Genomic DNA, 18,289 nt, shown 5'->3' with positions numbered 1-18,289 from the left:
GACCTCCTGCCTGTAGTCTCCATCTTGTCACGAATTCATCCATTTAACACATATGGTTCCAGGCAGTGGACTACATGCTAGGGATCCGGTACAGGAAAAGACGTAGCCTCTGTTCTCATGGAGTTTACAGTCTAGCAGGTGAGTGTCATGGACACTGAGCTGCCTATGCAACATCCATTCCCATTGCCCGAACAGAAATGATTTCGTTCAGGTGGCCATCTTCCTCCTGGATCCTCCCACCCCCCACCTCTGTGCTTCGTTAGAGATAGATCCCAGGCCCAGGCGTGAATCATGATTGTAATGAGCTGAAAATGGTAGTCCCAAACCCCTCATGAGTGACTGGTTTAGGTACGGGCATGTGACACAATTGTGGCTGGCAGATATAAAGAAAAGTCTCTTGGGCTTCTAGGAGAAAAAAAATGAGGACCTCCCAGTGTCCCCCACCTCCTCGTGTTCACACCCTGTGTAATCCCTTCCCATGTTGTGCCAGGGCTGGGTGACCAACTGAATACAGCAGAAGTGATGGCGTGTCATACGAGAGGTTAGGTCATATAAGACACTGCAGCTTCTGTCGTGGTCGCCCCTTGCTCTTGGACCCACTCTGGAGGGAGTGGCTGCTACAGTGCAAACAGCCTGAGAGGTCCGCATGCCAGGGGACCAAAGCCCCCCTGCCAACGGCCACATGCCAACAGCTTCTCCAGCCTCAGTCAAGCCTTCAGATGACTTCAGCCCTGGCCAACAGCTTGACAATAACCTCATGAGAGACCCTCTGTCAGAACCAACAAGCTAAGCCATTCCTGGGTTTCTAACCCGTAGAAACTGTGAGATAATAAATATCATTTTAGACTGCTCAGTTTTGTGAGGATTCATTACACGGTAATCGTTAACTAAGACACATAACAAGGGGAAAACTCAGTATGAGATGAAGTCCGACTGTGATGCCTGGAGTTGCCGCATCCATCCTGCTGACCAACCTGAGGACAAAGCCAACATCAAGGGTGGCAGAGCAGGGAGATGGGGAGAACCTAGGTCCTTGAGAAGACCACTGAGTTAACCAACCCCAAATCCAGTCCTACCACTGGACAACTTCTTGTTTATGCCAACACAATCAGATTTTCTGTTTGACGTAATCAAAAGCTTCTAACTCTTCTAGGGACACAGACAATAAATGTAAAACGCATTTCTATTTCAACGAAGGAAATGAACTGGATGAAAGGCTGAGTGATACCAGGGAAACTTACTCAGATAAGGTGTCTTCTAAAGGAGCAGCATTTAGACTTGACCTGAAGGTTGAGGAGGAGCCAGCCATGTGAAAAAGAACAGGGAGAAGAGTTGCAGGTGGAGGGATCAGGATGCTGACAGCCCTAGAGGACTAGGGGCACGGGATCAGGGTTGCTGGGCGGTGTGAGCGATGGGGAGGGCTGGGGGTGCCACATCTTAGGTAGTGGGGATCAGGAACCGCAAGGACGCCAGGACAGGACTAACAGCTTCTAGGCCCTCTCCTGGGAGACAGATCCTTTGCGTACCCCTCCAAGCCCCCAGCCTAAGCCCCAGCTCATATTCACACCTGGGCAGAGGCACCAACATTTTCCAAGCAGCAGTACCCTCTGAATACTTTTTTTTTTTTTTTTAATGAGGAAAGCGGTATTTACTTATTTTATTTTTTTAATGTTTATTTTTGTGAGAGAGAGAGCATAAGCAGGGGACGGGCAGAGAGAGAGGCACACACAGAATCCGAAGCAGGCTCCAGGCTCTGAGCTGTCAGCACAGAGCGTGACATGGGGCTTGAGCCCACAAACCGTGAGATCATGACCTGAGCCAAACACTTAACCAACTGAGCCACCCAGGCGCACCCCCCCCCGTCCCCCCCCCCCCCGCCCCGGAATACTCTTGCAGAAGAATCATTTATTCACTCCTTTATTCAGTATATTGTGGAGCACCAGCTAAGCACCAGAGGGATATGATAGTAAGCAAAAACCAGACATGGAAACTCCTGGTGGGGAGGGTGGGTATTAACCAAATACACAAATCTAAAAATAGGAAATGCAGTCAGTGCTAGGAAGGTGGAATAGAGAGAGCAACTACAGCCTGTAACAGAGGAAGCCTTAGGTTGAAGGTTGGATAAGATATCCCTGAATAAACGGTGTTTAATCTGAGATCTGGTAGGTGAGTAGGCGTTGACTGGGCAAAGTCAACAACGTGGAGAAAGGAAAGAAGAGAGAAGCACTTCCCAGACAAACGGAAAAGCATGTGCAAAGGCCCTGCATGGAAAGGAGAAGTATCTGGAGTATTGTAAGCAGATCTGAAGGAGTCTGTTTTTACTCACCACTAAGTCCTCAGGCCTGGGACAATAGGCACTCGATCAATATTTGCTGAATTAAGAAAGGTCTGTTGAGAAGGTGGTGTCTGGGATGAGGTGAGCCAGACCATGCAAGTCCTTGTAAGGCTGTGTTCAGGAGTTTGGATTTTATCTCGAGGGCCATGGGAGGCTGTAAAATGGGGTGGGAAGGGTGACATGGTCAGCCTGGCATTTTTATTAGACCACTCTGGCTCTTGGTTGGGAAACCGGTAGAGGCTTGATTGTAAACTGGGAAACCGCTGAAGAAGTGATTGCTGAGGTCCAGAGAGGAGACAATAGAGGCTCAGGCTCAGGAAATAGAGATCGGGAGAAATATGCCACACTAATTTGCTTATTTATTCAAGAAACATTGAGCACCTGGTATGTGCCCGGGCATATAGGTGCTGGAGACTTCCAGTGAGTGAAAATTGACACGGTCTTTATCTTCATGAAATTTAGAGTCTGATGGAAAAAAAACAGACCTTAATTACATAATATTGCAAACAAATCAACAATTACAGCTATGACAAATATGTGAAGAAGTATGTGGTGCTAGGAGAGTCAACAGTAGGGGATCTGACCTGGCCAGGGAGGTCAAGGAGAGTGTCCCTGAGAAAGCAATGCTGGAGCCTCTATCTGAAGGAGTAGGAGTTAACACGGCAGAAAGGTGGGTTTCCAGGCAGAAGCAGAAACAGCATGTGCAAAGGCCCTGTGATGAGCACGGCCCTTGTAGTTGGAACAAAGAGAGTGAGAGAGAGGGTAGTGCCAGAGAGGTAGGAAGGACCAGGCCAAGCAGGACCCTATGTGCCATGCTAAGAATTTGGTCTTTAGTGCAAAAGCACTAGAGGAAGCGATGGAAAGATTTCAGCAGGTGGGTGGCCTGATCAGATTGACAATCTGGAAAGATTACCAGGGCTACCACCTGGAGAAGGGATGGAGCGGAGAGGGGGAGTAGAGAGACAGTAGTGAGTCCAGACAAGAATATAAACTCTGATAAGAAAATGACCGGCAATTAGCCAGTGAGTGGTGGGAACCCAGACACAAGAGGAGAAAAACCGGATTGGCCATGGGGAAGGTGAAAGAAAGTGTCAAGGATGATTCTAAGCTTTCCAGGTCAAACAACCAGATGGATACTGGTCTACTAATCAAGAGAGGGAACTCGGGAAGAGAGCCAGGTGTAGGGGGATAGATCATGAGTTTGACCTGGAAGTCAGTGCATAACCATTTCTTGTACAGGTCTGGCTCTAAAGGGGATGGGTCTGATCCCACAGGCTGTGGGGGAGGAGCGAGGAGGGAGGGAGGGAAGTGTGGAGGGGAAGTTCCAGGGACGAAGCAGTGTTCAGAAGCCTGGGGATTGGAGCCTCTGACACCTCAGGGCTCTTCCGGGCAAGTCCTGGGGCAGGGCGGGCTTTAGAAGAACGGGCCCAGGCTGCAGGGAGGCTGGCCCCCTGGTCTATTTCCTGGTTTCCCGTCGGAGACTTAGGAATGTCCGGTCTGCTCCAGGCCCTGAGCGAGCCTGAGAATAGAGGGAGAGGCAGCGGCCCTCCGCTCTGGAGACCCCTCCCTTTCTCCAACTGGGCCAGACAAGGCAAAGCCAGAAGGAGGCAACGAATGCCCTTCCCACCGCGTCCCTCCATCCCAGCCGCCAACGCTCCTGAACCCCTGCTCCCTTACAAAACTGCCCCCAACACACTACCCTTTCTTTACCGGGACTCCCCAGTTCCACAGCATCGGTCCGGGTGGGCCTCCTTCAAAGGAGCAGCCCCTGCACCCCAACGCCGGCCCCGGCTTCCCAAGGAACGGGCATCTGGCGCCCCCTCCCGGTGAAACGGGCACATTGGCAAACTGGGTGACGGACGAGCTGCCCCGACTGGACGCAGGGCTGTGGTGTGTTCCTGGCTGAGAGGTCAGTAAGTGTATGTCCAGAGCTGGCCACTGAGTCACTCTGTAGCCGTGAGCAATTTCTCCAGGCTCTGTGAGCTTCCATTTCTCACCTGCTAATTAGGGTTAGTGATGTGAGGAATAGAATAAAAGAATTTTGTTAGTTGCAAGGCCCCCTCCACACCTTGAGGGACCTTGACACCCTGGGGCAGCTCCACACCACCTCCTGGGTACTACCAGCCCCTTCCTGAAAGCACTTAACTTGGAGACAGACATGTTAGACATATCCTGATGTGGCCAGAACCTAGAGCACTCACTGATTCAGAGGGCCCAGTTCTTATTTCCAGGGTGCTCAGCCTAGAATTGGGGACATGTAATACAATGTAAGAGGTCACTGACGGAACCGGGCACAGGGTCCTGTGGGAATAGAAAGGAGAAATACTTAATCCAGATTCAAAGGGGGAGAGAATGTCAGGGGGAGTTTCCTGGGAGGGTCCTTTAAATTAAGGACTGAAAAACTAAATGCCTCCAAAGGGCAGCCCCCAGGCATTCAGCTCAGGTCCACAGTCGCCAGGTGGAATTGGACCCCGGTGTTGCTGGGGGTGGCCTACCAAGTGTAGGATGATGGTAGGTGTCTTCCCTACCCAAGTGTGATCAATAAAGATGCATTGTAGAGAATTTAAGAGCCAGAATAAAAATGGCTAAAAATGGGTCAGCTTTTTATTTTTACCATCCATCAGCAATATTAAACAATGTCAGTTAGGGGCACCTGAGTGGCTCAGTCAGTTAAGCTTCTGACTTTGGCTCAGGTCATGATCTCACGGTTGGTTCCTGAGTTCGAGCCCTGCTGCACTGACAATGACAGCCTGCATGGGATTCTGTCGCTCCCGCCCCTCCCCTGCTTACAAACTTTCTCTTTCTGTCAATAAATAAACTTAAAAAAAAAGAATAATATTGGGGCGCCTGGGTGACTCAGTCAGTTAAGTATCTGACTTCTGCTCAGGTCATGATCTTGTGGTCCCTGGGTTGGAGCCTTGCCTCCGGCTCTGTGCTGACAGCTCAGATCACGGAGCCTGCTTCGGATTCTGTTTCTCCCTCTCTGCCCCTCCCCCACTCATGCGCACGCTGTCTTCCTCTCTCTCTCTCCCTCTCTCAAAATTAAATAAACATTAAAACAATGTAAACAATGTCAGTTAAAAAAAATGCTTCTCCCTAAAAAAAAAAAAAAAAAAAAAGCTTCTCCCCGAAAAAAAGTTTATTGGTTTAAGTTCTAAATAGTTACTACAGATACTGTTGAGTTTATTAATATATATGCTTGTTTCAGATTAGCACAATGTATTACTTACCTTTGAATAAACATTGTGTTCTACCTGGAAGTTAATTAGGAGAAATCTCACTTAAATTGTCACCTCTTGACACACACAGATTTCAGATAATGCACATTCATTGTGATATCGCTCAAGCTTGCTTTGGGCTCAATAGGTGTCTTCAACTCTGTGACACTACATATTTCTGAGTTGAAACAGTAGTTTCAGAAAGAACAATGACATAATCATTGTAAAGGCAAAGAAACAGACTTGAGTTACTTAAATTCTGTCATTTTATGTGAACACTTGTGCTAATAACTTGTGTGTGTGTGTGTATATATATATATATATATATATATATATATGCCTTTTGAAAATATTTTCTTAAATTTTCTTTTAAAGTTTATGTATGTATTTGGGGGGGAGGGGAAGAGAGAGAGAATCCCAAGCAGGCCCCATGCTCAGCTTGGAACCCAATGCAGGGCTTGATTCCACGATCACGAAATCATGACCTGAACCAAAATCAAGAATTGCAGGCTTAACTGACTAGCCACCTATGTGCCCCTAAAGATTTTATTTTAAAGTGATCTCTACACCTGACATGGGGCTCAAATTCACAACCCTGAGATCAAGAGTCACACACTCTACCGAGTGACCCAGCCAGTCACCCTTAAACTTGTATATATAACATTAAAACTCAACAATAAACAGAATTTTGTGTTTCAAATTAAAACAGTGGGAACTGTAAGGTATCATATTTTTATTTGGAAAGTGCAAATTTACTCAAACATGAAATGTCTTGCCACACTTAAATAATATTATAAAAGTTAAAGTTATCCTTTTTGTTAATATTTTTTCAATTTTTTTTATTGTGGCAAAGTATACATAGCAACATTTACTTTTTATTTATTTATTTATTTATTTATTTATTTATTTATTTGCTCCCCCACCCCCCCTTTTTTTTTTTTTGCTTACTTTTTATTTTTTTTAAGTAGGCTTCATGCCCAATACAGAGCCCAACACAGGGCTTGAACTCACGGCCCTGAGATCAAGACCTGAGCTGAAATCAAGAGCTGGAAGCTTACTCAACTGAATCACCCAGGCGCCCCTAAAATTTACCATTTTTGAAGTGTATAGTTCTATGGCATTGAGTACATTTACTGTGCAACTATCACTAACATTCATCTCCAGAACCGTTCATCTTCCCAAACTGACGTTTTGTACCCATTAACAGGATGATAGTTAACTCCCCATTCCTTCTCCACCCAGTTCCCGGCAACCACCATTCTTCTTTCTGTCTCTATGAATTTGAATACTCTAGGTACCTCATCTAGGTGGAATCACGGACTTCTCCTTTTGTGACTGGCTTATTTCACTTACCATGATGTTTTCAAGGGTCACCCATGTTGTAACATGTGTCAGAATTCCGTTCCTTCTTAGGGCTGAATCACGTTCCATTGCATGCTACATTTTGTCATCCATTTATCTGTTGATGGACATTTGGATTGTTTCCACCTTAGGCTACTGTGAGTAAGGCCACTATGAACATGGGTGTACAAATAGCTGTTCAAGTCCCTGCTTTCAGTTGTTTCGGGCACGTACCCAGGCGTGGAATTGCTGGATCATATGGCCATTCTATGTTTAATTTTTACGAGGAACGGCCACACCGTTTGCCATAGCACCTGTACGACTTTATATTCCCACCAGCAATATGCAAGCGTTCCAATTTCTGCACTTCCTCACCAACACTTTTCTGTTTTGTTTGTTTAATGACATCATCCTAATGGGTGTGAGGTTGTATCTCATTGTACTTTCAATTGGCATTAGTGAGAATCAACATCTTTTCATGTGCTTATTGGCCATTTGTATATCTTCTTTGGAGAAATGTCTATTCAAGTTCTTTGCCCATTTATTTTTGTTGTTGTTGTTGTTGTTTATTTATTTATTGGGGGGGCAGAGAGAGAAGGAGGGAGAGACTCTCAAGCAAGCAGAGCCTGACACAGGGCTCAATCCCACAAACCATGAGATCATGACCTGAGCTGAAATCAAGAGTCCGCCACTTAATAGACTGAGTCACCCAGGCATACCTCTTTGCCCATTTATTAATTGGGGTTTTTGTTGTTGTTGAGTTATAGGAGTTCTTCATAGAGTGTGGATATTACCCACTGATCAGATATGTGATTTACAATTATTTTCTCCCATTCTTTGGTTTGTCTTTTCAGTCTGCTGATTTTGATGGAGTCTAATTTATCAATTTTTTCTTTTGTCGATTGTGTTTTGGTGTCATATTCAAAGAAATAACTGTCAAATCCGATGTCATGAAATCTTTCGCCTCCGTTTTCTTCTAAGGGTTTATAGTGTTAATACATACATTCAGGCCTTTGACTCATTTCGAGTTGAATTTTGTATGGAGATTCATTTTTAAAAATGAAACACTAAGCATTTCAAAGAAAATTTAAGAGCAGGACTCAGCCCCTGGGCTTTAGAGGCTCATATTCCTCAGGGTTGATTAACTGCCCTTCTCACTCCCTATCCTGAAGTTGATCTGACCCACTTTTGGGGCTCAAGCAACTGTCTAGGTGACAGGCTGTATGGTGTGGTGAAAATCATGGATTCTGACTGGATTGCTGTTGTTTGAACCTCCCTCTGTTATTTAGTAGTTGTGTGACCTTGGTTATAGTACCTAACTCTTCTCCCCTCATCTGTAAAATGACAAGAGTGAAGACACGTATCTCACGAGGTTGTTGGGAGGAATCAATAAGTTAGTACGTGTAAAGAACTTAGAAAAGTGTCTGACACTTGCTAAGTACTCGATGAAGTCTCAATGAAGGTAGAATTTTTATTGTTATCTTTATGCCGATGGCTCCCAAACACCAACCTCCCGTCCAGACTTCTTTCCCGAGGTTGACAGCCTATATATCTGTCTGCTGGCCATCCTGGCTTGGGCGTTTTGCAAGGACCACCAATTCAAAAGTCCGAAAGTGAATTCAGAAACCCTATCCTAGAGAACATCCCCAGGATCCAATAGTCTGCAAAACCAGAAGATACCTCAGAAGTCACTCCTCACACCGCCTCACCTCTAAATCTGTCTGACTCTGCCACCAGTGCCCTCACACTAGACCAGGCCATCCTGGAGAGGATAGCAAGGCTTCTCCTCCAGTCTAGTCTCTGCCCAGCAGCCATAAATCCACCCCCACACTTTTGTGCTTCAAGCCCTCCCAGGCCTCCTTGCCCTCAGGATAAGATGCACAGCTGTGTAGAGTGGCTTCCTTGGGGCTTGTCACCCTGGGGCCCTCACATTCTTCCTCTCTTCTCTGTGTTCCCATTACCTCGCTTTTGTGATTCTCCTTGGCCTTTGTATGAACTGTTTCTTTGGCCTGGGATACTCTCCCCTGCCCACTCCCAGTCTCCCCCCATCAAGGTTGGCTGATGATTGTCCAACTCTCTTTTTTTCTTTTTTCATTTTATTTATTTGAGAGAGAGAGAGAAAGAGAGAATCCTGAGTAGGCTCCATGCTCAGTGCAGAGTGCGATGCGGGGGCTGGATCCCACAACCCTGGGATCATGACCTGATCCGAAATCAAGAGTCAGAGGCTCAACCCACTGAGCCACCTAGGTGCCCCCGTTGAACTCTTAAGTACCACTTTTTTGAGGCTCCTGGGTGGCTCCTGGGTGGCTCAGTTGGTTAAGCAACTGACTCTTGATTTTGGCTTAGCTCATGATCTTGCAGTTCATGAGTACAAGCCCCATGTCCAACTCTGCACTGTCAGTGCTTGGGATGCTCTTTCTCCTTCTCTCTCTGCCCCTCCCTGTTCTTGCTGGTGTGCTTGATCTTTCTCTCTTTCAAAATAAATAAATAAATTAAAAAAAAAAGATACCACTTTTCCTAGGAGGCCTCCTTTGACCCCAGAGCTCTGTACCTACCCTAGCACAACAAATGCTTTATTGTAACTATTTGTCTATTTTTTTTTTTTTAATTTTTTTTCAACGTTTTTTATTTATTTTTGGGACAGAGAGAGACAGAGCATGAACGGGGGAGGGGCAGAGAGAGAGGGAGACACAGAATGGGAAACAGGCTCCAGGCTCCGAGCCATCAGCCCGGAGCCTGACGCGGGGCTCGAACTCACAGACCGCGAGATCGTGACCTGGCTGAAGTCCGACGCTTAACCGACTGCGCCACCCAGGCGCCCCTATTTGTCTATTTTTTAATGTTTATTTTATTTTATTTTTAATGTTTATTTATTTTTGAGAGAGAGAGAGAGGGAGGGAGAGATGAAGCGTGAGCAGGGGAGGGGAAGAGAGAGAGGGAGACACAGAATCCGAAGCCGATTCCAGGCTGTGAGCTGTCAGCACAGAGTCTAACATGGGGCTTGAGCTCACAGACTGCGAGATCATGACCTGAGCCGAAGTTGGACACTTAACCGACTGAGCCACCCAGGTGCCCCAATGTTTATTTTTGAGAGAGAGAGAGAGAGAGAGAGCGAGCAGTGGAGGGGCAGAGAGAGAGGGAGACAGAGGATCCGAAGCAGGCTCTGTGCTGACAACAGAGAGCTTGACACGGGGCTCAAACTCACAAACTGTGAGATCATGACCTGAGCCGAAGTCAGACATTTAACTGACTGAGCCACCCAGGTGCCCCTATTTTTTTTTTTAAGATTTTATGTTTAAGTAATCTCTACACCCAATAGGGGGCTTGAACTCACAACCCCGAGGTCAAATATCACATGCTTCACCAACTGAGCCAGCCAGGCACCCCGACTGTTTGTCTATTAAATGCTCCTCTGCCAGAACCTGAGTCACAAGAGCAGGAACATTTCAGTTCTGTCCTTCCTAGGCCCCGGTGCCTGGCACACACTAGATGCTGTCTGTGTACAATAAATGTCTGACAGAGAGAAACATGAGCCAGAGCGTGCAGGCCAGAACAGTTGGGGGAGTGAGAGAGGGAGACTAATAGGCAGGTCGTGTTTCACACTGGTGCAGCGTGAGACAGGAAAGAATGTTGCCAAGTGTCCCAGAAGCTGGACAAGAATCAGGCACTGAGCGCCTTGTATTCTGATTAGCTGGGACGTTTCTTCTTTCTCCTATTGCATGGAAAACTCACAGAAGGGTTTTAAGTTGGGAGGTAACATAATTGGAGGTGAAAATACCAGCCAACCACAGGATGGAGGCAGGTGGACAAGACTGGAGGCAGGAAGTTATGAGGCTGTGGCCATAAGATGTCTCTGGAGGGAAACTGAGGAAGGGAACTGGATGGCCAAGGGGCATGGGTGGAAGAGACATTTCACTGCATGTTCTTTGTACCTGTGGAAAATTTGAAGCATGTGAGTGTACTACTTGGTCAAAAAATCATTTTAATTTTTGTTTTAATGTTAGAGAGAGGGAGAGAGTGAGTAGGGTAGAGGGGCAGAGCAAGACAGAGAGAGAGAGAGAGAGAGAGAGAGAGAGAGAGAGAGAGAGGATCCCAAGCAGGCTCCACACTCAGTGCGGAGTCCAATGCAGGGCTCAATCCCATGACCCTGGGATCATGACCTGAGCTGAAATCAAGAGTCGGATGCTCAACCGACTGAGCCACCCAGGTGCCCATCAGAAAGTCATTTTAAAGACTGAACATCTACTCAAGACATGATGTCTATAACATTTGACTTTTTTGTATTATAAACCAATGTTGACCCCTTAAAGTAGATGAGATGATATATAAGAGTAAAAATAATAAAAAATAGGATCCCCTATAGTTTCTTCTACCTGAAAGTGAGTAGTGATAGAAACCCTCCCTGTGTCCCCACCTAAAGCTGCTGAAAGAGAATCTGGATGAGGGCTACGGGAGAGGCCTAGCCCTTGGTGGGATTGCTGGAGTGAACAAATCAAAATACAGGACCCCTGTTAAAGTAGAATTTCAGACAAACAATGGATAATTTTTCAGTATAAGTATGTTCTAAATATGACATGGGACATACATTTAAAAAGTCTTTATTGTTCCCTGAAATTTAAATTTTCCTGGATTTTATCTGGCAACCCTATACCCTGGCCTTTCTTCTCTCTCAGCCCATACTACTGGTCCTTCTGCCAATTTTTATTTTAAATCCTCATCTGAATGATTTTTACTTAAAAGCCATTCAAATTTGTTTTACTTATTTATTTAAAAGTTTTTTAAAACGTTTATTTATTTTTGAGAGAAAGAGACATAGAGAGAAAGAGACAGAGAACGAGCAGATGAGGGGCAGAGAGAGGGAGACAGAATCTGAAGCAGGCTCCAGGCTCTGAGCTGTCAGCACAGAGCCTGATGTGGGGCTCGAACCCACGAACTGTGAGATCATGACCTGAGCCAAAGTCAGATGCTTAATCGACTGAGCCACCTAGGTGCCCCGCAAATCTGTTTTAAAAATTGCCACCAGACTTTTCTGCAGGGTCTCTGGCCTCACACAATGCTGCCCCTGGCTCCACTGGCCCAGCACACAGCAGACCCCAGCATACCTGGTGTCTGCCGAGTGAGGTGAGTGGAGAAAGCAGGTCAGGCAGTTCTGGCCAGGCCCTGAGGACTGGTCCTGGTAATGGGCACTGGTAATTGAGCCTGGATACTGGGCACTGGGTTTCAAGCACAGGGTATCATGTCCTGGCTCTGAGTGCTGGACTCTGGGTCTTGGAAACCAGGACCAGGGAGAAGGCCAGGAGTTCTTGGTCACTGGGCAAAGGGAACTTCAGCTCAGCAGCAGTTGTGAGCCTGGTGTCCCTTACTGTCTAGGGTGGGGCTGGGGATGAGGAGCTGCCCAGCCCCCAGCTGTTTTGTAACAGCTGCTGGACCAGGCTAGACAGGAAATTTAAGGAGCTGGGGGTGGGGTAGGGAAAAAGGGGTCAGTGGACAGGGCAAGGCCACTTGGGCAGACTGACTTAGGTCCCAGGCCCGAGGGTGAGAGCGGGCTGGAGCTCCAGATCTCTCAGAGACACAGAGGGGCCCTAGGAGCAAAAACAGGATGGGCGGTAGGGAGAGTGGGAACTTTTAGGCTCCCCTGTCTGTCCACCTCCCTCTTTGCCAGCCTCCTGGCTCAGCTCCCAGGCCAAGGCAGCTGGAGTGATTAGTGTGGGCCGAGGGAGTAGGAATGCCAGAGGCTTGTCTCATGTCTCAGAACACGGGGATCCAGCAGAGCAGATGGCACAACTGAGATGAGAAAGAGTGGCCATGAGATAAGAAGAGATAAACAGGGTGGACACCAGAGACAGACCAGAGAAGCAGGGCGAGACACAGAGTGAGAGACTCAACTCTACATAGAGAAATTGGTGGTGGAGGGACGCATCGACAGACCTCTCTGTCTCTTCCTAAGCCCTGCCAGGTCTGAGTGTCTCACCTCTGTGTCCTCTATCCCTAGGTTTCTCAACCTCAGTCCTGTTGATATTTGGGGCAGGACAGTTCTCTGATAGTCGGTGGGAGGAGGCTGTCGTGTGTATTGTAGGATAGTTAGCTGCTGCTAAGTCCCTCAGCCCGCCAGATGCTAATACACCCTTCCCCCCAGGTTGTGACCACCAAAAATGTCTCTAGATCTTGCCAAATGTTCCCTGGGGAAGGGATGAATCACTATATTGTACACCTGAAACTAATATTACACTGTATGTTAACTAACTGGAATTTGAATCAAACCTTAAAACAAAACAAAACAACAAAACAAATGTTCCCTGGGGAGGAAATGCCCCTGGCTAACAATCTTCCCTGTTCCCAACTAGATAACCATGTGCTGGAGAAGAACCAACTCCTGGTTTCTGGCTGGTTCTCCCATCAGCCCTTGTGCTCCCCCCTTCCCCCCAGCATGGCTTCAACTGCCTGCCTCGGAAGCCAGAGAAACTGAGACTAAAGCAGCAATGAATTTGGGGCGGCTGGGTGGCTCAGTCCGGTATAGTGTCCGACTTGAGCTCAGGTCGTGATCTCATGGCTCGTGAGTTCAAGCCCCACGTCGGGCTCTGTGCTGACAGCTCAGAGTCTGGAGCCTGCTTTGGATTCTGTCTCCTCTTTCTGCCCCTCTCCCTGCTCATGGTCTGTTTCTGTCTCTCAAAAATGAGTAAACGTTAAAAAAAAATTTAAAGCAGTAGTGAACAGAGTCCCTGCACTCATGGCATTCCTGGTCCTATTCCATCCAGAAGGTACCACAGGTGTGCCTTGGGTGTGCAAGAGGGTGCTTTGAGTGGGTGTGCACCCTTGTCTTGATAGGAGGAGGGAGACGTGAGCCCCCAAGTACATCTGGACTAGGCACTTGTAGCAAGTATGCGTGTTACCCGCAATGCTCAGATGTAAAACATGTCACATTTATTTATTTCTCTATATCACATTATCTGCTCTAACCCCCTGCCCCACCCCCACCCCTCAGCCAGGCTGGCGGGAAATTCAATCACAGTAATATTTGGGGAATCCTCTACCCAGTGGTGTGCCGGTAAATGTCTACAAACAGCTTGGGGAGGGGGGGGTGGCGTTAGGAAGAGACTTAATTTGTAACATTTGCCTATTTTCGTGGTATAAATAGTGCCACCACAGCAGATTTCTAGTTGCCAACATGATGTCACTGGAAGTGTTGTGTAGATGTGCACCATCGTGCCACGTTTCCACCCTACAGATGTGAATAGCCCAGGAGCACAGATGATAGCAGAATGCAGTGAAATGATTAGGAAGTGATGCACTTCGAATGTTATTACCTTTGAATGCACTTTTTTTTAAATTTCTTAAAGTTTTATTTATTTATTTTGAGAGAGAGAGAGAGAGAGAGAGTGAGCATGAGCTGGGGAGGGGCAGAGAGAGAGAGGGAGAGAGAGGGTCCACACTGCCAGCACAGAGCCTGTCTCAGGACTCCAGCTCATGAATTGTGAGATCATGACTTGAGCAGAAACCAGGAGTCGGATGCTTAACCGACTAAACCACCCAGGTGCCTCAAATAGACTTAAAAAAAATTTTTTTTAATGTTTATTTATTTTTGAGAGAGAGAGTGTGTGTGAGCAGGGGAGGGGCAGACAGAGAGGGAGACACAGAATCCGAAGCACCTCCAGGCTCTGAGCTGTCAGCACAGAGCCTGACGCGGGGCTCGAACTCATGGACTGTAAGATTGTGACCTGAGCTGAAGTCAGACGCTTAACTGACTGAGCCACCCAGGCACCCCTCAAATACACTTTCTTTAACTGCAAGTTTATATAATTTAATTTTTGATAATGTCCCCATCCCTCCTAAGCACTATTCCTGAGGGTGTGTTCAGTCTAGAACGTTCAGGAGAGGACTCTGATTAGCAATTAACTTTGCTCTATCCTCATGAATCTGCTTGGCTTTGCCACAGTGGTCTTTGGCTCTGATTCCCAAACCACCACACTCAGTACACACATGCACACCCAACCTTCCCCAGAAACAGTAGCTCTGCAGGCCCATCAGAGGTCCTGGGAGATCTGAGCGGGAGTGCTGCGACGTTGCTATTATTCAAGGAAAGATCACAGCTTCAGCAAAGACACCCAGACCCCTGTTCACTTTCTCAGGCTTGGGAAACCTCTCCCAACCTCCTCTGATGGGCCACTTCCTCCCTCCCAAGCCTGGGAGCCCTGCACTCTGGAATAACCCAGTCCCATGTCTCCTAGAGCCCGGCCTCGGTAAACAAAAGCCCTGGCTGAGGGATGTCTTGTGGTGCCTGGCAACCTCAGCTTTTGGCCTTAACAGCCTCAGTCCCCACCCTCCAGGCAAAAAGGAGGAAACCTACCCACCTCGAGGCGACCAAAATGCAAATTACAACCTCTGCCTTGTAGTCAGACCACTGTGCTGGCAACAACCAGCTGAGGCACTGAACGAATCAAAAGGAAGAGTTGATGATACAAAAGAAGAGATTCTAGCTAGACTTCAAGAGAGACCTCCTGACCTGCCTGGAGGGAATTAAACACAGACACTGTGAGGGTAAGAGTCTCCCCTCCGGGCTGCCCCAGCAACCACTCAAAGCTGACACGGGCTTCCAAGCTCACATAACATCCTCTGATGGCTCCCTATCAACGCAGGATGAAGTCAGATTAACAATTGAGTGCCTGGGCGCTGGGTGGCTCAGTCCATTAAGCATCCAACTCTTGGTTTTGGCTCAGGTCGTGGTCTCCCATTTTGTGAGTTTGAGCCCCGAATCGGGCTCTGCATTGACAGTGCAAATGTCTCCTCTTTGGGAAACCTTCCCTGCCTCTCCAAGGCCGTTGGTGAAACTGAAGACCCCTGGGGCAAGACTTATACTGTATCTCATCTGCATATTTTGTATACCTTCCTATCTCATAAATGGGGCAGGAATTCAGTCAAGACTTTATTTTATTTATATTGAAAACTTTTTTTTTTTAATTTTTTTTTTTAACATTTATTTTTGAGACAGAGAGAGACAGAGCATGAACGGGGGAGGGGCAGAGAGAGAGGGAGACACAGAATCGGAAGCAGGCTCCAGGCTCTGAGCCATCAGCCCAGAGCCTGACGCGGGGCTCGAACTCGCGGACCGCGAGATCGTGATCTGAGCTGAAGTTGGACGCTTAACCGACTGAGCCACCCAGGCGCCCCATATATTGAGAACTTCTGTGGCAATCTCTGTGCTAGGGGAACACAGAGGACACAGGATGCAATATACAGTCCAGTTTGGTCAGAAGAATGAATGAATGGAAGCTGATACAAATGGTAGTGTTGGGGTTTGAGAGTGATATTTACAACCCTTCCACCAAGTTCAAACCAACCGAGTGGTGTCCACTTAGGCCAGTTGAGACAGTAGGATGGAGAGCCAAATGAGCTTTATTGCTAGTTGCTCATATTTGGACATAAGCTCAAATACTTTCCCCTCCCACGTCTGGACCTCAGGAAGAACCACCCAAGGGGGAGTCTGGGCCAGCAGGACAGACATACCTACCCAGTCCTTGGGGTAATTAACGCTGAGAGTGGGATCAGAGAGGTGGATCTGCAGACCTGCCTTTAGAAATCTGATTCAAGCGCTGGCCTGTATTCACCACGTAAAAACAGAAATAGGAGGGTCTGAAAAGGGAGGGGAGCCCAGGTCTTATTTGCCTGTCGAAGCTTCTCTCCGTCTCAACCATCCCACAGAATATTCCTTCTCCTCAGGGAGGAGCAAGTGATTGAGAAGGGGAACGGTAAGGAGAAGCTCTCTGCAGTCTCTCTTATAAGGGAGATTTATGAAGGCTCCACCACCATGACCTAATCACCTCCCAAAGGCCTCACTTCCAGATACTAGCACCTTGGGGATTAGGTTTCAACATATGAATGGAGGGGGCACATTCAATCTGTAGCAGCAGGTATGAAGGCCCCACCCCCATACCAACTGAGTCAGAATTTCCAGGAAATGCAGCCTAGACTTGTACATTAAATAAAATAAAAATCCCTAGTTGATTTAATGTCAACTAGGTGGAGAACCTCTGATTTACAGGAGTCAGCCTTGGAAACAGGAGGATGGGGGCCTTTGTTGGTGATTCTCAAACTTGTCTGCATGTTGGAACCACCTGTGGAAACTTCAAAACTCATGATGCCTGTGTCCCACCTCCAAAGATTGTGTTTACTTGGCCTGGGATGTGGTCTGGGTGTTGGAAGTTTTAAAATATCCTGAGAAGATTCCAATGTGCAGACAAGTTTGGGAAACACTGGACCAGAATATTCCCTGATGGTAGATCCTAGCCAACTGGCTAAGGACTAACCATCTGCTTAAGCTCAGCCATGAAGGGTTTCCTTTTGCCAATGATCAACAGGAAAACAAGCAACTGTTCTCCTGACCAGAGTATTTGGTTTGGTTCTTCTGCAGAGATGGAGGTGACGTTTCTTTGCCTGGTCTGAACAGTAGCAAAGATAACTGTTCCTCTTTTCCACAGGCGGCCCTTCAAGCTTAGAGGGTCACACACTGGTGCTGGTCTCAGTTTCTTCTGTTTTCCCTTCCCAGCTTCCTTCTTGCCCTGAGAGCCTCTTGTATACAATAGAAAGCTCCAACAGCTTCTCTCTGTTAGTCATGACTCCAGTTTAGAACCCAACTCAAACCAATTCATGTTTTGGTTCATGCATGGAAAAGTCCAGAGGCGCTAACTTCAGAGATGGCTAAATTCAAAGGCTCAACTGGTATAGCCAGTTCCAACTGGAATATGATGTAGGAAGCAAAGGCAAAAGAAAAACAAATTGGGGCGCCTGGGTGGCTCAGTCGGTTAAGCGTCCGACTTCGGCTCAGGTCATTATCTCATGGTCCGTGAGTTCAAGCCCCGCGTCGGGCTCTGTGCTGACAGCTCAGAGCCTGGAGCCTGTTCCAGATTCTGTGTCTCCCTCTCTCTCTGCCCCTCCCCTGTTCATGCTCTGTCTCTCTGTCTCAAAAATAAATAAACATTTAAAAAAATTAAAAAAAAAGAAAAACAAATTAAATTTCATTACAACTTACAGTCTATTGATAAGTTCTTTAAAAATTTTTTTTATGTTTATTTATTTTTGAGAGTGTCAGTGGAGGGAGGGGCAGAGAGAGAAGGAGACACGGGATCTGAAGCAGGCTCCAAGCTCAGAGCAGTCAGCACAGAGCCTGACGCAGGGATTGATCTCAAGAACCATGAGATCATGATCTGAGCCGAAGTCGGAAGCTTAACCAACTGACCCACCAGGCGCCCCACAGGTCCTTGAGACAGGCAGAGTGACCTTCCTCTGGGAACTCAGCTGCCTCGACGATGACACTTTGCTAAGGGCAAAAAGCAATCTTAACCTTATCTCAGCCTCCAGGATCCTGTAAGTCTCCTTTAATACATAAAAATTCCTTTGGAAA

The sequence above is a fragment of the Panthera pardus genome, unplaced genomic scaffold (assembly GCF_024362965.1).
Source record: "Panthera pardus isolate Hobbes unplaced genomic scaffold, ASM2436296v1 HiC_scaffold_11, whole genome shotgun sequence".
NCBI lineage: Eukaryota > Metazoa > Chordata > Mammalia > Carnivora > Felidae > Panthera > Panthera pardus.
Note: the sequence above shows the minus strand (reverse complement) of the source record.